At 42.4% G+C, this 19816-nt stretch overlaps 1 protein-coding gene across 1 annotated transcript in view; it reads right to left on the bottom strand.

Annotated features, from left to right (window-relative positions):
* The window catches only part of mttp (microsomal triglyceride transfer protein), a 113473-nt gene that overhangs the window by 84870 nt on the left and 8787 nt on the right, over nt 1-19816 (bottom strand). The window lies entirely within an intron of this gene.

Genomic DNA, 19816 nt, shown 5'->3' with positions numbered 1-19816 from the left:
CCTTTACTACTTTCTGAGTAAAGAAACTACCTCTGACATCTGTCCTATATCCATCACCCCTCAATTTAAAACTATGCCCTCTCGTGCTCGCCGTCACCATTCTTGGAAAAAGGCTCTCCCTGTCCACCCTATCTAACCCTCTGATTATCTTATATGTTGTTAAGAAAGCATATGGTGTTTTAGCTTTCATTAACAGAGGGATCAAGTTTAAGAGCCATGTGATTTTGATGGAACTCTACAAGTCCCTGGTGAGTCCACACTTGGAATATTGTGTCCAGTTCTGGTCGCCCTACTAGGGGAAAGATACAGAGGTGAAAAATGTGCTGCTGGAAAAGCGCAGCAGGTCAGGCAGCATCCAAGGAGCAGGAGAATCGATGTTTCGGGCTTATGCCCGACGTGCTGTGCTTTTCCAGCAACACAGTTTCCAGCTCTGATCTCCAGCATCTGCAGTCCTTACTTTCTCTTAGAAAGATACAGAGGTTTTGGAGAGGGCGCAAAGAAGGTTTACCAGGATGCTGCCTGGACTGGAGGGCTTGTCTTATGAAGGGAGGTTGTCTAAGCTTGGACTTTTCTCTCTGGAGAGAAGGAGGATAGGAAGTGACCTGATTGAGGTGTACGAGGTAATGAGAGGCATGAATAGACTCAATAGCCAGAGACTTTTCCCCAGGGGAAGAGTGACTGGCACGAGGGGTCATCATTTTAAGATATTAGGAGAAAGGTAGAGAGGGGATGTCAGAGGTAGGTTTTTTACGCAGAGAGTTGTGAGCACATGGAATGTGTTGCCAGCGGTGGTGTTGGAAGCAGAGTCATAAGGGACATTTAAGCAACTGCTGGACATGCACATGGATAGCAGTGAATTGAGGGGTGTGTAGGTTAGGTTATTTTATTTTACATTAGGATTAATCCTCAGCACAACATTGTGAGTCGAAGGGCCTTTTCTGTGCTGTACATTTCTATGTTCTATGTTTCATGGAACGTGGGCATCATTGGTCAGGCCAGCATTTGTTGCCCATCCCTCAAGGTCTTGCTTAGTCATTTCAGAGGGAATTTGAAGTCACCCACATTCCTTAAAGGTCATCTGTGAACCAAATGAGGTTTTTGTCATGACAATCAATGGTGGCTTAATACGCACTATGACAGGGATTACCTTTTATTTCTAGATTTATTCATTAAATTCCAAAGTTCACCATGATTTGAACCAGTGTTCTCCCACTATTTGCCTGGGCCTCTGGATAACTAGTCTAGTGATATTCCCATTATACCACCATCTCACCTATTGTCAGCTCATCCCTAGTCACATTGAAAAAGTAATCTTGGGCCCTGCCCTCTCAACATGGGAACTATCATGGTAGGTTGATCTCACTGAATCGTCAGCTAGGCCTCTCCAGAGGGCAACTGAGATGCCCCATTGGTGAGTTTTGTTTAGATTTTATTGTTACATGTACTCATGGGCAGAAGTATTGGAAAATAGTGAAAAATATATAATGTCACCACACAAGGTGCCATCTTAAGTACAAGTACCTAGATGGTGTCACACTTAAGACAGAACTCAACAAGCAGGGAATCCTGGAAATGGGCACCTGGGTGGAGGTTTAAGCAGGTGGATGGGCTGCTGATTAAGCAGGCAGCTTTGTTCTTAAAAGTCTTAGTTCAGTCAAAGATGGCATACACAACACAAGCAAGAGGCACATTTAGATCTGAGGAGTTGGGGGGCACCACTTAATGCTCTTGTCACTTATCTGCTCAACCCTGCATGTCGACCAGGTCTTGCTGCACATGGGCAAGGGCTATGACATTATCGGAGGGTTTGGAATGAAGCTGGACAGTGATGTCATCGGTGAACATTCTACCTCAGGCCTTATGAGGTCACTCATTGACGAAGCAGCTAACGATGATAAAAAGCCACAATCAGCCATGGAAAGCCAGGAAAACAGAACGGACAGGAGTGGGAGAAGGCTGGACAGCTTGTCAAGGCTGTTCTGCTTTCCCAACATTCTCCATTTCCCTCAATTCCCTAAGGGACAACACAAAATCTGTCTGGAGATGACCAAATATGTCTACGTCAACCTTCAGTATATTCAAAGATGGTGCAACAAAACCCTCTAGGTTGTGGAACATGAGACACAGTGAAACTGAGAGACTGGGAGGCGAGAGAATTGCAGCAATTCACAATTCTTTTGAGGTAAGTAATTTCTGCTGACCTCAGCCCAAAATGACCTTAACCTAGTCCCAAGGCTAGTCTACATTCCCTGACCAGGAGAAAATAGCTTCTCAAGGATGGATTTTGATCCTCCATATTGATTGCAGATGTTGAGAAATATCTCAGCCTTGGAAGCACACCTCTGGGAAAGCAGGCTCCGGTGGGCATGAGGGAGAAAGGAGCAAGGGGTGTGGGGAGCAGTTGGAGCAGCCAACCCTAAGAGAGGTATGGAGTCAGCCACAGTGGCTGCTGAATGTACAGGAGAACTATTTGAAAAGGTCTAACCAGGTGCTCTGGTAATTCAGAATAGAGTACCTTATCCCAACCCTTATCCCTTACATTTTCTCAACTCCACACACTTCCAACGCCCCATTCATGCTACCACATGACCCCCATAAACCACCATGGTTCCTTACGTACTCCTATGTCAATTGCGGTACTGCATCACCATTCACTCACAATACACTGTATAGAAGCAGTATATCCCATAATGCCACTATATGTGTAAAAACTAAAGTTCTGTTGAAGAAAACTTACATTATAATTTCCCACATTAAAACCCTTTTTTATATAAAAGATTACAGGGCTATAGAATGTCAAACGTCCAAACTTTAAAAGTTTCTAAAACTGAAACTGCAAGCTCTGAACTTTGTACATAAATATTATGAAATTGGTAGCAAAGATCATAAAGTCAGACAGACAAACAGAGTCTCAGATGTTTCAAAAGAGTAATGGATGTCTAGGCTCTAGCGAGGAATACATAGTGTCGCTTAATACTGAACGAGAATGGGTACCAAGAATTCAGGGACAGAGAGCAGTGTGGGCCATGTGTTTTCCTTTGCCATTAAAAACAATTAGCTAAGTTCTTGATGGGATTCCATCACATTCATTATTGTATTTACTATTTTTATGTTCAAACTTTGTGTTCATAATCTGAGCACAAAATAACCTGCACTGGGGTGTACTAAGCATCAAGCTTTAAAGAACACACAAGCACTTTTTAAAGCATTGCTCTGATCACCAACATTGTCCTCTACTTCATTATAAACTAATCACATGGCATGGAGCCTATACTAACTCTTAAAAATTATTATCCGTTCAAATTATAACAATCCATAAATAAAACTGATTTTCATTCATTTTGTCCTTCAAGAGAAAAACTTACCTTGGAGGCAGAGGACTCAGCAACATCACCCTAAAGTTCTTCAGACATCCTTTATTAAAAGGGCTTTTCTTTGACTTGTACACACCTATATACTGTCAACAACAACATTCAAATTGTTAACCAAGCAGGATATGGGAGCAAAGTGAAAACCAAACTCTTCATTTAAACTGAAAAACATTCCTTACTTTGATTTGATGGCACGTCTAGATTAATTAATTAATGTTATCCATCACCTTATGGCACTAAATATTTTCATATCACTGAAAAAACTAAACAGTATGAATGGTCAAAAAGATATGGTGCAAGTTGTGAAATCTCAAACCATGCTCGTGCATTAAGATATGACTTTATTGCTGTTATCCTTCACACACTCAAGTAGGCTGGGAAGATCAGGCTCTTTCCCATTCAGATCTCGATAACCAGCTCCAAGAGCATTTGTTGTGAGACAGTGACATTCCCAGATAGTGAAACAACTTTTTAAAAAAAGAGATACATCACATGAAATGACAGCACAATAAAGTGGGGGAAATACAAAGGAATGAAACGTTGCAAACTCAGCTCCAAAGAGAAAGATGAAGGGGCAGTGAAAACGCAGAAGATACTTTGAGAAAATAAATGCAAGGAAAGAGACTGAGTGGAGCAAGAGACACAATGAGACAAAGAGGTTGAGACTCAGAAGCTTGTTCTCAAATAACAGTGACAATTAAACTTGCCTGAATTGTGATTCAATCAGAATAGGAGAAAGTGAGGACTGCAGATGCTGGAGACCAGAGTTGAAAAGTGTGGTGCTGGAAAATCGCAGCAGACCAGGCAGCATCCGAGGAGCAGGAGAATCGATGTTTCAGGCATAAGCCCTTCTTCAGGAATAAGGCTGGTATGCCAAACGGGCTGAGATAAAAGGTAGGGGGGGAGGGGCATTGGGAATACAATAGGTGGAAGGAGGTGAGGGTGAGGGTGATAGGCCGGAGAGGGGGTGGGGTCGGAGAGTTCGAGAAGAAGATTGCAGGTCAAGAGGGCGGTGCTGAATCCGGGGGTTGGGACTGAGATAAGGTGGGGGAGGGGAAATGAGGAAGCTGGAGAAATCTGCGTTCATCCCGTGTGGTTGGGGAGTTCCTAGGTGGAAGATGAGGCGCTCTTCATCTGTGACGGCGCAAATTCACCTGCACCTCCACACACATCATTTACTGTATCCGCTGCACCCGATGTGGTCTCCTCTACATTGGGGAGACAGGCCGCCTACTTGCGGAACGTTTCAGGGAATACCTCTGGGACACCTGCACCAACCAACCCAACCTCCCTGTGGCTGAACACTTTAACTCTCCCTCCCACTCCGCCAAGGACATGCAGGTCCTTGGCCTCCACCATCGCCAGACCCTGTCCACACGATGCCTGGAAGAAGAGCGCCTCATCTTCCGCCTAGGAACCCTCCAACCACACGGGATGAATGTAGATTTCTCCAGCTTCCTCATTTCCCCTCCCCCACCTTATCTCAGTCCCAACCCCCGGATTCAGCACCACCCTCTTGACCTGCAATCTTCTTCTTGAACTCTCCACCCCCACCCCCTCTCCATCTATCACCCTCACCCTTACCTCCTTCCACCTATCGTATTCCCAACGCCCCTCCCCCAAATTCTCCCCCTCCCCCCCCGCTATATTTTATCTCAGCATGCTTGGCACACCAGCCTCATTCCTGAAGAAGGGCTTATGCCCAAAACGTCGATTCTCCTGCTCCTTGGATGCTGCCTGGCCTGTTGTGATTCAATCATCCAAGTTATAGGCTCTCTGACAGAAGCACATCATGTATACATGTTACCATGCTATGATATAAACTTAGGAACAAGGAGCAGGTGTAGGCAATCTCCCTTCAAGCCTGCTTAACCATTTAATAATCAATATTGTAACGTCAAGTTCACATTCCTGCCTACCACAGTAACAATAGCCTTACACCTCATCAGGAACCCATCCACCTCTGCCATGATGCTTCATTCTTGATTTTCCCACAAGAGGAAACATCTTTTCCACAGCAGCCTGTCAAAAAACCTCAGGATCTTACATATTTCTTCTAGATTCCAGTGGATTGCACCTTAACCTTTCTCAATAAGGCAACCTGCCCAAGCCAGGTATTAGTCTGGGAAATGCCTTCTTGCCCCCAATGTATTTAATCAACTTCCTCACATAAGGTGAGCAATACTATACACAGTATTCTAGATGTGGGCTCGCCAGTGCTCTGCATAATCTGTGTATTTTTGTAACCAAATCCCCTTGCAATAAGTGATAACATTCTATTAGCTGTATTACTTATTTCCTGTGCCTGCATACTAACCTTTTTTCTGATTCATGCATTAAGACGCTCAGATCTCTCTGCATGTCAGAGTTTTGCAACCTCTCAATTTCTACATAACATGCTTCTTTTTCATTCTTTCTGCCAAATGGATGATTATACATATTACCATATTATACGCCATTTCCTCGATACTTGCCCACTCATTTATCTATATTTTTGTAGCCTCCTTGCATCCTGTTCACAACTCACTTTTCTTCCTATCTACTGTTGTGTTATAAGCAAATTTGGCAACCATGCTTGTAGTCCATTTTAAATTCTCACCTTGTTTTCAAGCATCGCCTCAGTCCTCTCTTTAACTTCCTCCTGTCTAACAAATCTCTGAAATTTTGGTACACCACCCCTCCCAGGATACCTGTATTCATCCTGGCCTCTTAGACATCCCTGGTTTGAATCCCTCCATCACTCACGGTCAGACCTTTAGCTGCCTGGATCCTAGACTCTGCAATTCTCATCCTAAACCTCTCCTCCTTTGACACACCTCATGCGACCTCTACAAACTTTGGGCCTAATAGTTCTTCATATGTCTTGGGCTCCAACTTTGTTTGATGATGCTCTTATGAAATGCCTTGGAATGTTTTGCTAGGTTTAAAGGTGCTATTTAAATGAGGGATGGTGTTGCATGCAATTCCACATTACTGCATTCCTTTGACTCACTCAACTATTCGACCGTTGGTTTTACCTGCTCATAGGTGGTTTTTCCTGAAGACACGAGGCAACAATGAAAAATAAAAAAATAATTAATAGGAAAGGAAATAATTCCAGACAAGCAGAGAAGAATAAGCCTGAAGAGATTTGTTAAGGAAAAGTGATTTTTTTCTAGATTGTAGCAAATAATAGACCAGCATAATAGTCAATACATTGTAACTGAGACAGCAGTCAGATTCCTTATGAAATATCATAAACCAAGAACACAGAAATCTACCGCTAATAAACTAAACTGGATGGAAGTAGAATCAACTAAAATCTAGACTCTAGATTAGAAGTCTCAATTTTAGTACTCTCATGTAATTGCGATATGGCAATATATCTCTAAAGCCACAGTGGACCATATCACTGTGAAACACAGAGTAGACCATCAAACCTCAAAAATCAGGTCCACAGCCCAAGCTTCCTTCCTGCAGCAATATTTTTTTATTCACTCATGGGACATGGGTGACACTTGATGCGTCAGCATTTATTGCCTGTCCCTACTCGCCCTTGAGGAGGTGTTACTGAGCTGCTTTCTTGAATCGCAGCAGTCCATGTGCTGTAGATAGACTCACAATGCCCTTAGGAAGGGAATTCCAGAATTTTGACCCAGCAATAGTGAGATATTTCCAAGTCAGAATGGTGAGTGGCCCAGAGGGGAACTTGCAGGTGGTGATATTGGAATATATCTGCTGCCCTTGTCCTTCTAGATGAAAGTTCTTGTAGGTTTGCTAAAGAGCCTTGGTGAATGTCTGTTGTGCATCTTGGAGATGGCACGGTGATGGGAATGAATGTTGAAGGTGGTGAAACGTGTGTCAATCAAATGGGTTGGACTGTCCTGAATAGTGTCGATCTGTTTGAGTGTTGAGCATTCGTCCAGGTAAGTGGGAGCGTTCCTTCACACTCCAGAACTGGGAAGGATGCTCTCCTTGTATCCTTTGTGGTTTTTTTGTATGTTGTTGGTGACATGAGGAGCTGGGAGTGGATGAGAAATTTGCTACAGTTCTTGTTGAAGTCAGTCAACATATTTCTTTCACTGGCATTGATAAAGTCCCAGCTTTGTGAGGTGTAATCAGCGTGTGGATAATTCCACTAAGTAATGCAGCCTGTTAAAATCTAAACACTCTCCAAAGCTATACCCAGAGACCACAGCTACATCAGATGTCACAATGCAACAGACTTCCCTATGATCAATATCATTAAGAATGCATACGATGGGAAAATGCGCTACAACATCCCCATCAACCATGCCTAGCATGATGCGCCTGCACTCATTTAGTTAATGCAGCTTCTGTTTAAAGTTAGGAAGCCAGTAGTTCAGTTGCTTGGCCAGTGTTACTTTCTTCACATCTAGCCTCCTCCCTTTAGAAAAATGACCCAATGGAAGGCTAAATTTTCCATTTGCATTAAATTTGCAAGCTGCTTTTACTCAAAGACCCACTGCTCTGAATTGGGCAGCAGATCTCCCAAGTGGCTTAGGATGATAAACAGGACAAGACAATGAATAGGAAACAGAATCATAGAATCCTTACAGTACCGACACAGGCCATTTAGCCCATTGAGTCCACACCAACCCTCCAAAGAACATCCCACTCAGACCCTCCCTCCTATCCTATCCCTAGAACCCTGCATTTCCGATGGCCAATCTACCTAATCTGCACATAGATTCATAAAGATATACAACACAGGAGCACACTCTTTGGTCCAACTTGTCCATGCCGACCAGATATCCTATATACGTCTAGTTTCATGTGTCAGCATTTGGTCCATATCCCTCTATACCCTTCCTAATTCAAACACCCATCCAGATGCCTATTAAATGTTGTGCTTGTACCAGCCTGCAACACGTACCATGGAAACGTTGCTTTTTAGATCCCTTTCATATCTTTCCCCTCTCACCCTAACCCTATGCTGTTTGGTTTCAGACTCCCCCACCCTGGAGAAAAGACTTTGCCTGTTTACCCTATCCATGCCCTCATGATTTTACAAACTCCTATAAGGTCACCCCTCAGCCTCCAACATTCCAGGGAAAGTAACTCTAGTCTTTTCAGCCTCTCTCTGTAGCTCAAACTCTTCAACCCTGGCAACATTCTTGTAAATCTTCTCTGAACCCTTTTGCATTTCACAACATCCTTCCTATAGGAGGAAGACCAGAATTGCACACAATATTCCAAATGTGGCCGAACCAATGTCCTGTACAGCCACAACATGACCTCCCAACTCCTATACTCAATGCACTTACCAATAAAGGCAAGCATACCAAATGCCTTCTTCACTTTCTATCTACCTGTGATTCCACTTTCAAGGAGCTGTGAAACCACATTGCAAGGTCTCTTTGTTGACCAACACTCCCCAGGACATTACTATAAGTCCTGTACTGATTTGCCTTTCCAAAATGCAGTACCTGATATTTACGTAAATTAAACTTCACCTGCCACTCCTCGGCCCATTGGCCCATCTGATCAAGATCCCATTGTACTCTGATGTAATCTTCTTTGCTGTCCACTACACCTCCAATTTTAGTGTCATCTGCAAACTTACTGACCATACCTCCTATGTTCACATCAAAATCATTTATATAAATGACGAAAAGCAGTGGACCCAGCACCTATCCTTGGGGCACAACACTGGTCACAACTCTCGAGTCTGAAAAGCAACGCTCCACCACCATTCTCTGGCTTCTACCTTTGAGCCATTTCTGTATCCAAATGGCTAGTTCTCCCTATATACCATTTGATCTAACCTTGCTAACAAGTCTACCATGAGGAACATTGTTGAACACCTTACTGAAGTCCATATAGATCATATCCACCACCCTCTACCCTCATCAATCCTCTTCATTACTCCTTCAAAATACTCAAGTTTGTGAGACATGATTTCCCACGCACAAAGCCACGTTGACTATCTCTAATCAGTCCTTGCCTTTCCAAATACATGTAAATCCCGTCCCTCAGGATTCCCTCCAAAGACTTGCCCACCACTGATGTCAGCCTTGTCGGTCTATAGTTCCATGGCTTTTTCTTACCACTTTTATTAAATAATGGCACAATGTTAGCTAACCTCCAGTCTTCTGGCACCTCACCTGTGACTAGCGATGATACAAATACCTCAGCAAGGGCCCCTACAATCTCTTCCATTGCTTTGGACTGTGGGAGGAAAGTCACACATACAAGGGGAGAACATGCAAACTGCTCACAGTCCCCTGTTGGTGGAATCAAGTCCCTGGCACTGTGAGGCAGCAGTGCTAACCACTGAGCCACAATGCTACTCCAAAGTACAAAACAAGCTGAAGTTAGTCAAGTTGAGCTTTCCAGGGTTCAAAGAAAACAGACTGTAAATGGTTCCTTTCTCCATGTGGTTGGAACATAGACTGGTGGAAGTTATGTTGTAGTTAACCAAAGCTCTGTGACCCTGGCTTATCCTGAACCTGTTTGGCAAGAAGCCCTCTGGCTCTGACTGATCAAAGCCTCCCATTCAATAGGTGGGATTTGTCACACTGAACTTTTTGGTGACTTCCCTGTTTCCCATTCCTTAATTCAAAGAGTGCTTCACTGGGACATCTTGTTTGGGAAGGTTCCTCCATAGGGGGCTTTGAGATGTAAGACTTTGGTGTTAGGAGGTATCAGTAATGAAAAATATATGCGGTCAACATAATTATTCATTCCTATTTACCCTCACAACTGTGTCTGAGAGTTATATAATAATCCTACTTCCTCATAACTAGACAACCTTTCCTGTCTTCTCCAGCCTCATTATGGATATAGAAACATTGATAAAAATCACACAACACCAGGTTATAGTCCAACAGGTTTCATTGGAAGTACTAGCTTTCGGAGCACTGCTCCTTTATCAGATGGTTGGCCCACCTGATGAAGGAGCAGCGCTCCAAAAGCTAGTGCTTCCAATTAAACCTGTTGGACTATAACCTGGTGTTGTGTGATTTTTAACTTTGTACACCCCAGCCCAACACCGGAATCTCCAAATCATGGAAACATTGATGAAGGTGATTTTAGTACACAGGGTTACAACTATCAGTAAAGATGGAACAGTTGAGAGCTCTATTCCCTAGAAAAGATAAAACTTAAAAAATAAAGTAATAGGGTTCTTTAAAATTATGAAGAGATTCTTAAGACGTACAGAATAAAAGCAAAATACTCTGGATGCTGAAAATCTGGAACGAGCTGAAAGAATGTCAGAAAAACTCAGCAGGCCCAGCAGCATCTATGGATAGAGAAACAGTTAATTTATCAAGTCCAACATGAATCTTCTTCAGACTCTGAAGGGAGCAGAAATAGGCCATTCAGACTTGAAGAAGTTATGCCAGGTATACAGAAAATGTTGCCTGTTCTAGGGCAGTAAGTATAAGGTACAAATGCACCATTTAAGAATAGAAGTAGATCAGATGACCTCTTGAGCTTGCTGTGTCATTCAATAAGACCATGGCTTCTCATCTGCCATCGATAGCCTTTCAATCCATTGCTAATCAACCTCACCCTATCCACCTTTGTCTTCAATACATTCAAATACAATGTTTCCAGTGTATTTTGAGGAAGAGAGTTCCAAGGATTCATGAACTCTGAGGAAAAGAATGTTCTCCTGAACTTCATTTGAAATGGGTGACCCCTTATTTTTAAACAAGGACCCACTAGTTCTGAAGAAGGGTCATTGGACCCAAAACATTAACTTCGTTTGTCTCTCCAAAGATGCTGCTGAGTTTTTCCAGAGCTTTCTGTTTTTGTTTCAGATCTTTAGCATCCACGGTTCTCAGCTTTTTGTTGCCCTAGTTCTAGATTCTCCCACAAGGGAAAACACAGGATGATTACTAATGAATCCAGTACAGAATTCAGGAAAAATATCTTCACTTAGAGAGTACTAAGAGTGGAGTAAACTTGCTGCCATGATACACGATTGAGGCAAACAGTGAAGATATGTTGAAGGAGAAACTGGGCCAGCAAATGACAGAATGAGAGAAGGGGGATATTTTGAAATGTGAGATAGCATAAGGTGGGTGGAGGCACATGTGAAGCATAAACACCCAATTAGACCTGTTAGGGTTAAAGCCCTCTTTTAGTGATCTATTACACAATCACAAATATACAATCCAATAATCATGAAATAGGTGCTCTAGTGCAGTGGAAATGGTTGTATCAAAGTTCTCCAAAGTGCTACATACTGAAAGTGTCAGTAAAAGGATACGTGAAGATCTTTTCCATTGTGTAAGGCTCCTGATTGTTCAAAAACATGTAGGTCACACAGAATCCAAGTATTGACAAGTTAAAGAGCACCAAGGACAGTAGTAAAATGAAGAAGAAACGGTAGTTACGTTTCCCGATGCAACTATTCATGAGTGTGCAGTGATGATCAAGATCCTGTTGGCAGTGAATATTAGAAAATGTCAGCACACATATTCTACAGTGTGAGAGTTTTCATTCCTCAATTCAGTTTTCAATGCATTCTCTTCTATGCATTCAATATAACTATGTCCATTATAATTTATTACATTCTCTCATTGTCATTTTATTCAATTTTAATTAGATAAATCTTTCTGCTTTTAGTGTAAGCTGAGACAGTAGTAAACTGCAAAACCTGAACTGACACTGCAATATTGTGTGAAACGAAGGCAACAGACTGCTCAGTGTCAAATGAAATCAAGACAATGTCACATCCAATCCAATTTACAATGTTCTCCAAGGTATCCCCTGGGTCTTGCATCAAACTTGCAATAGCTGTCCTACACATTAGTAAAGTAACAACTCAATGTGTCTCTGAACCATACCCATCAGTCAAAGTGGCAGACAGCCCCATCCCAGTGTATCCTCAGAGTCATAAAGTTAAAAATCACACAACACCAAGTTTTCGTCCAACAGGTTTATTTGGAAGCACTAGCTTTTGGAGTGCTACTTTTTCGTAGGGTGGCAGTGAAGGAGCAGTGCTCCGAAAGCTAGTGCTTCCAAATAAACGTGTTGGACTATAATTAGGTATTGTGTGAGTTTTACCTTTGTACACCACAGTCCAACACTGGCATCTCCAAATCATGACTACCTAAGAGTCATAGAAATTTTCAGTGCAGAAACAGACCCTTTAGTCCAACTCATCCGTGCCAACTAGTTATCCTAATAAATCTAGTCCTATGTGCCAGCATTTAGCTTATATTCCTTGAAACCCTTCCTATTCACACACCCATTCAGGTGCCTTTTATATGTTATAATTGAACCAGCCTCCACTACTTCCTCAGGCACCTCATTCCATACACGTACCACCCTCTATGTGAAAAATTTGTCCCTTAGATCCCTTCTATATCTTTCCCCCTCACCTTGTTTTTCAGACTGGAGGCCTGTGACCAGTGGTGTGCTGCAAGGATTCGTGTTGGATCCACTATTTTTTGTCACTTATAGAAATGATTTGCATGTGAATACAGGAGGAATGGTTAATAAGGTTGAGGATGACACCAAAATTAGAGGTGTAGTGGACAGTGAAGAAGGTTACTTTAGAGTACAACGGGACCTTGATCAGATGGGCCGTACATTGAGTTTAGATTAGATTAGATTCCCTACAGTGTGGAAACAGGCCCTTCTGCCAAGTCCACACCGACCATCTGAAGAGAACCCATCCAGACTCATTTCCCTACATTTTATCTCGACTAATGCACCTAACACTATGGGCAATTTAACATGGCCAATTCACCTAACCTGCACATTTTTGGATTGTGGGAGGAAACTGGAGCACCCGGAGAGAGTGTGCAAACTCCACACAGACAGTCACCCAAGGCGGGAATCAAACCCGGATCTGTGAGGCAGCAGTGCTAACCACTGAGCCACCGTGCTGCCCTTAATTTAATTTAGATATTTGTGAGATTCTTCATTTTGCTAAGGTAAATTAGGGCAGGACTTATACACTTAATGGTAAAGGTCTGGGGAGTCCAGTTTTGGACCCTCCCTATCCTGGGGAAAAGTCCTTGGCTATTCACCCTATCCATGCCCGTGATTTTATAAATCTCTATAAGGTCATCCTTTAGCTTCTGATGCTCCAGGGAAAATAGCCCCAGCATATTCCGCCTCTCCCTATAGCTGAAACCCCCCCATTGCTGGCAACATCCTTGTAAATCTTTTCTGCACCCTTTCAAATTTAACATCTTTCCTTTAGCAGGGAGATCAAAACTGAAGACAGTATTCCGAAAGTCACCTAACCAATGTTCTGTACAGCCGCAACATGACATCCCAATCTCTATACTCAATGCACTGACCACTAAAAGCAAGTGTAATAAATGCCTTCTTTACTGCCCTATCTACCTGTGACCCCACTTTCAAGTAACTGTTAACCTGCATCCCAAGTCTCTTTGCTCAGTAACACTCCCCAGGACCCTGCCATTAAGTGTAGAAGCCCTGCCCCGATATACCTTACCAAAATGCAGCACCTCACATTTATCTAACTTAAACTCCATTGGACACTCCTCTGCCCATTGGCCACTCTGATCAAAGTCTCTTTGTACTCTGAGGTAATTTTTTTGCTGTCCACTACATCACCAATTTTGGTGCCATTTGCAAACTTACTAACCATACTCCTATACTCACATCCAAATCATTTACATAAATGACAAAAAGCAGTGTACCCAACACCGATCCTTGTGGTACACCACTGGTCACAGGCCTCCAGTCTGAAAAACAACCCTCCACCAACACTTTTGGTCTTCTACTTCAAGCTAATTTTGCATCCAAATGACGAGCTTGTCCTAGATTCCATGTGATCTAACCTTGTTAACCAATCCACCATGCGGAATTTAGTTGAACACCTTGCTGAAGTCCATATAGACAACATTCACCACTCTGCCTTCATCAATTATCTTTGTCACTTCTTCAAAAAAACTTAAATCAAGTGAGATACGATTTCCCATACACAAAGACCATTCCAAATCAGTCCTTGCCTTTCCAAATACTTGTAAATCCTGTTGCTCAGCATCCTCTCCAACAACTTACCCACCACTGACATCAGGCTCACCAGTCCACAGTTCCCTGGCTTTCCTTACCACCTTTCTTAAACAATGGCACCACATCACGGTGGCACAGTGGTTAGCACTGCTGCCTCACAGCGCCAGGGGACCTGGGTTCAATTCCCGCCTCAGGCGATTGACTGTGTGGAGTTTGCATGTTCTCCCCGTGTCTGCGTGGGTTTCCTCCGGGTGCTCCGGTTTCCTCCCACAGTCCAAAGATGTGCGGGTCAGGTGAATTGGCCATGCTAAATTGCCCGTAGTGTTAGGTAAGGGGTATATGTAGGGGTATGGGTGGGTTGCGCTTCGGCAGGTCGGTGTGGACTTGTTGGGCCGAAGGGCCTGTTTCCACACTGTAAATCTAATCTAATCTAAAATCAGCCACACTCCAGTCCTCCAACATCTCCTATCCTAACAGATTCACAGACACACCAATGGTGAGGCTACAGTGTTATATATTAATTGGGGATGAGTGATCCTGGGTTAACACATCACCTCCTGATTCCCTGCAGTCTCAAGACATCAGGGCAAATGTTGGCAAAAAAAAGAAAAACCTTGTGCTGTTCATCCATGAACCCCTACTTGTCCCCTCAGCTGGTGGAACTGTAATTCTTCACAATGAGGAGACATTGAGAGTAGCAAGGACACAGGATGCACTCTGGGTGCAAGATTCTAACATGCATCATGGAGGTCATACACAATTGACCTTGAAAGGTAATTACTCCCCATTGTGCCATATGGCACTAACAAAATTGTTGCAGCACAGGAGGTGGCCATTTGGCCTACTGTGTCTGTGCCAGCTCTGTGAATAAGCATCGCACCTAGTGTCATTTTCCTGCCTCTCCCTATAATCCCACACATTCTTCCTTTTCAAATAAAGTATTAATCCCCTTTTGAATGTCTCAACTGAACTTCCCTCCAACACACCATCAGGCAATGCATGCCAAACTCTAGCTAGTCACTGCTTGAAAAATATTTTCCTCATATCACTTTTGCATCTTCTACAGATTACTTTCAATCTGTGCATACTACTACTCAATTTCTCCATAACTAGGAACATTTTCTTTCTATTTATTTTATCCAGACCCCTCATGGTTTTGTGTACTTTGATCAGATCTTTTTCAGTTTACTCACATCAAATGAGAATATTCCCAGCTTCTCCAAAACTGAACTTGCTCATCTGTCCAACCATTTACGTAAACCTCTCTAGTTGCGCCCATACCTTCAAATCCTTCCTAAATAGCAGTGCCTCTAACTGTTTACAGTACTTCAATTAACATCTAACTAGTGTCTGATACAAGTTCAATATGACTCCCTACTCTTGTACTCTATGCTTCTATTAACCTTTATTCAATATTAATTATTAATATTAATTATTAATCTATTAATATTGAATAAATATTTGTACCATCTATAACTACAGGTGAGGTACTGGGTGACTGGAGAGTGGCTAATTTTGTGCTTTTATTAATAAGTGATGTAAGAAGCCTGGGAACTATAGACCTGTGAGTCTGACTTTAGGAGTGAGTAGGTTGTTGGAAGTGAAGGATAGGATTTATATACATTTGGAGAGGCAAGGAATGACTAGGGAAAATCAGCATGGATTTGTGTGAGATAAATCATATCTCACAAACTTGATTGAGTTTTTTGAGGAAGTAAACAAAATTGATGAGAGCAGAGCGGTAGACATTGTTTACTTGGACTTTAGTAAAGCCTTTGACAAGGTTCCACACGGTAGACTAAAAATAAAGTTAGATCACCTGGGATTCAGAGTGATCTTGCCAATTGGATACATAATTGTTTTAACAGAAGGAGACAGAGAGTGATGGTGGAGGACTGTGACTAGCGGGTGTTCTACAGGAATCGGTGCTGGATCCACTTTTGTTTGTCGTTTATATAAATGCTTTGAAGAGAATAGAGGCGTGGTTAGTAAGTTTACGGATGACCCCAAAATGGGTGGCAAAATAGACAATGAGAAAGGTTATCTAAGATTACAAAGATGTCTTGATCAATTGGGTCAATGGACTGAAGAGTTTAATTTGGATAAATGCGAGGTATTGCATTTTGGTAAAACAAACAGGGCAGGACTTTTACAATTAAAAGAAGGGCCTTTGGGAGTTTTGTAGAACTGAGAGACCGAGAGATTCATGTACATTATTCTTTGAAGTTTGCATCACACATAGATTAAGAAGGTATTTAACATGCTTGCCATCATTGTTCCGACCTTTTGGTATAGGAGTTGGGACATTATGTTGAAGTTGTCCAGGACATTTGTGAGGCCTCTTCGATATTAATAAGCTGGAGAGGGTTCAGAAAAGATTTACAGGATGTTTCCAGGAATGGAGGATTCGAGTTATGGGGAATAAACTGGTTACACTGGGAATTTCTTAATTAAAGCTTAGGCGTTTGAAGGTGACCTTACAGAGGTGTGTAAAATCATGAGAGGTTTAGATAAGGTGAATAGAGACAGAGTCAGAATCATACAGCATGGAAACAAACCCTCTAGTCCATCCAGTCCACAACATGTATCAAAACTAAACTAGTCCCACCTGTCTGCATTTGGCCCATATCCCTCCAAACATATGTTATTCATGTACTTATCTATATGTCTTTTAAACATTGTAACTGTACCCACATCCACCATTTCCACTGGAAGTTCATTCCACCTATGAATCAATGTCTGTGTAAAAAAAATTGTCCCTTGTGTCATAGAGTCATAGAGATTTACAGCACGGAAACAGACCCTTCAGTCCAACTCGTCCATGCCAACCAGATATCCCAACCCAATCTAGTCCCACCTGCCAGCACCTGGCTCATATCCCTCCAAACCCCTCCTCTTCATAAACACATCCAGATGCCTTTGCAAAGTGGCAATTGTACCTGCCTCCTCCACTTCCTCTGACAGCTCATTCCACACACATACCACCCTCTGTGTAAAAAAGTTGCCCCTTAGGTCTCTTTTATATCTTTCCCTCTCACTCTAAACCTATGCCCTCTAGTTCTGGACTCCCCAACCCCAGGCAAAAGACTTTGTCTATTTATCCTATCCATGCCCCTCATGATTTTGTAAACCTCCATAAGGTCATCTCTCAGCCTCTGACGCTCCAGGGAAAACAGCCCTAGCCTATTCAACCTGTCTTTTTAAAATCTTTCTACACTGACCTTAAAAATATGCCCCCAGTCTTAAAATCTCCCACCCGAGGAAAAGACACTTATCATTCACTTTAAAGTAATTAAAAGTATAGATAAGGTGAATGAATAAGTACATGAGTAAGAAATATTTGGTGGGATATGGGCCAAGTGCAGGCAGGTGGGTCTAGTTTGGTTGTTTAGTTTTGTTTGGGATTATGGCTAGCATTAACTGGTTGGACTGAAGGGTCTGTTTCAATGCTGTATGACTCTATGACTCGACAGTAAAGAATATAATGTTGTATGACCTCAATCAAGGTGAGCCATTCAGCCCATCAAGTCTGTTGCACCATTCAGTGAAATCATAGTTGCTCTGATAATCCTGCCTTTTCCCCATAATCCTTGATTCCTTTACTGGTTAAAAATTTGACTATCTCAGCCTTGAATATACTTAACAACCCAACCTCAACATCCCTCAACATCAGTGAAGATTTCCAACAATTCACTCCTCTCAGAAAGAAATTCCCCTTCATCTCTGTCTTAAATAGAATACTCCTTACCTCAAGAATCTTTTATGAACTACTTTCTCAATCTATCCTGTGACCTCCAGTGATTTATGCATCTTTATCCTAAGTCCCCCTGCTCCTGCACCCTCCCTAGAGTGAAAAGAGATAGATGCAGTACCAAATTGACAGACCAAAACTGTGCATCTTTGAGATGCAATGGGCCATCAGCAGTATTAGGTCTGTATGTCACCATGTTCCACAAGGTCATCAATTGAAATAATATGTTGCTCATTCTTCTAACACCTTTACTTCAAATAGTCAGCTCTGATTAAATGACGAATTCTGAAGAATGTGCTGACCAAGTAGCAGCAGGAACCACCTGAATATCAGGTATCCGAAGCTATAAGATAGGACCATGTACACTCAAAATACTATAGACTGAAATAACCATTCCCAAACCAACAATCCAGACTAAAGCTCTGCAGGCACAGTCCTGAACTGTGGAGATTCATTAAGTAGTGAACAGGAGGAGAGTGCTCCTTGAATATCTCATTCTCAACGATGACAGAGCCCAGCCACACAAATTCAAACAACATGGCTTACGTATCTCCAACTATCTTCAGCCTGAAGTGTTGAGTGGCTGATCAATCCTTCTCAGCTTTTCCCAGAGGCCACTACCATCACCCAGACATCAGTCTTTGGTCAATTTGATTAATTCAACATGTCATGAAAATGATTCTGAGCATACTGAACACAGCAAAGATTAAGGGCACCTCATGGGATTCTGGCTATAGTACCAAACCTGTGCTCTAATACAGCTCAATGTCTTCTCCCAAACAGTGGTGAGTGTGTGGAATTCTCTGCCATAGAAAGCAGAGGCTAAAATTTTGAATGTTTTCAAGGAGTTAGATATTGTTCTGAGGGCCTAAGAGTTCAAACAGCATGGGGAGAAAGTGGGAACAGGGGACTGAGTAGGATGATCATATTGAATGGCGGAGCAGGCTCGAAGGGCTGAATGGCCTACTCCTGCTCCTATTTTCTATATTTCTATGTCTCTATGAAAATGGCTCAGGTATGCTCTGACACAAGAAGCAGGACCAATGAAAGCAATGTAATTACTAATTAATGCAGGCTAAATTACCAGTCCATCAGGCTATCTCTCATCATCACTAAAGTGATGGAAGGAGTTGACAAGCAACACCTGCTCAGCAATAATTTGCTGACTGATACCCTGTTTGGATTTCCACTCGCAACTCTTGGTTCCAGACTTTATCATTGGTCCACACATGAACATAAGAGTTGAATCCTAGAGACAAGGTTGGATGAGAGTTGAAACATAAAGGCAACTTTTGACTGAGTGTGGCACCATGCAGCCTCTTAAAACTCCAGTCAGTGAGGATCTGTGGGAAAAACTCTCCAATGACTGCAGTCATACCCATCACAAAGAAAGATTTGTGTCTTAGAGGGCAGTACATTGCTGCACTTAATTTTCGGGCCAACTTCTGAGGCCCAGCTATTTTTAAGATCAGAGGTGGGGCAGTAATAATTGGCTCTGTTCACATTTCCTAAGATAATGAGGCAATCTATTCATGTTTGCAACAAGATTTGTGTGATATCCGGTTCCCAGGTGATTATGTTGCAAGTGACATTCATCCTGCACTAGAACCTAACCCTCTCTAATAATTGTAGATACAATTCCTGGAATATTATTAAAGTCACCACATCACCACATCCTGGAACTTACCAGTGATCATAAACTTGAATAGACCAGCAAGATAGTTGCCAAAGCTATTTGAGATCA

The sequence above is a fragment of the Hemiscyllium ocellatum genome, chromosome 36, assembly GCF_020745735.1.
Source record: "Hemiscyllium ocellatum isolate sHemOce1 chromosome 36, sHemOce1.pat.X.cur, whole genome shotgun sequence".
NCBI lineage: Eukaryota > Metazoa > Chordata > Chondrichthyes > Orectolobiformes > Hemiscylliidae > Hemiscyllium > Hemiscyllium ocellatum.
This window is presented reverse-complemented; position numbering and strand designations above follow the sequence as displayed.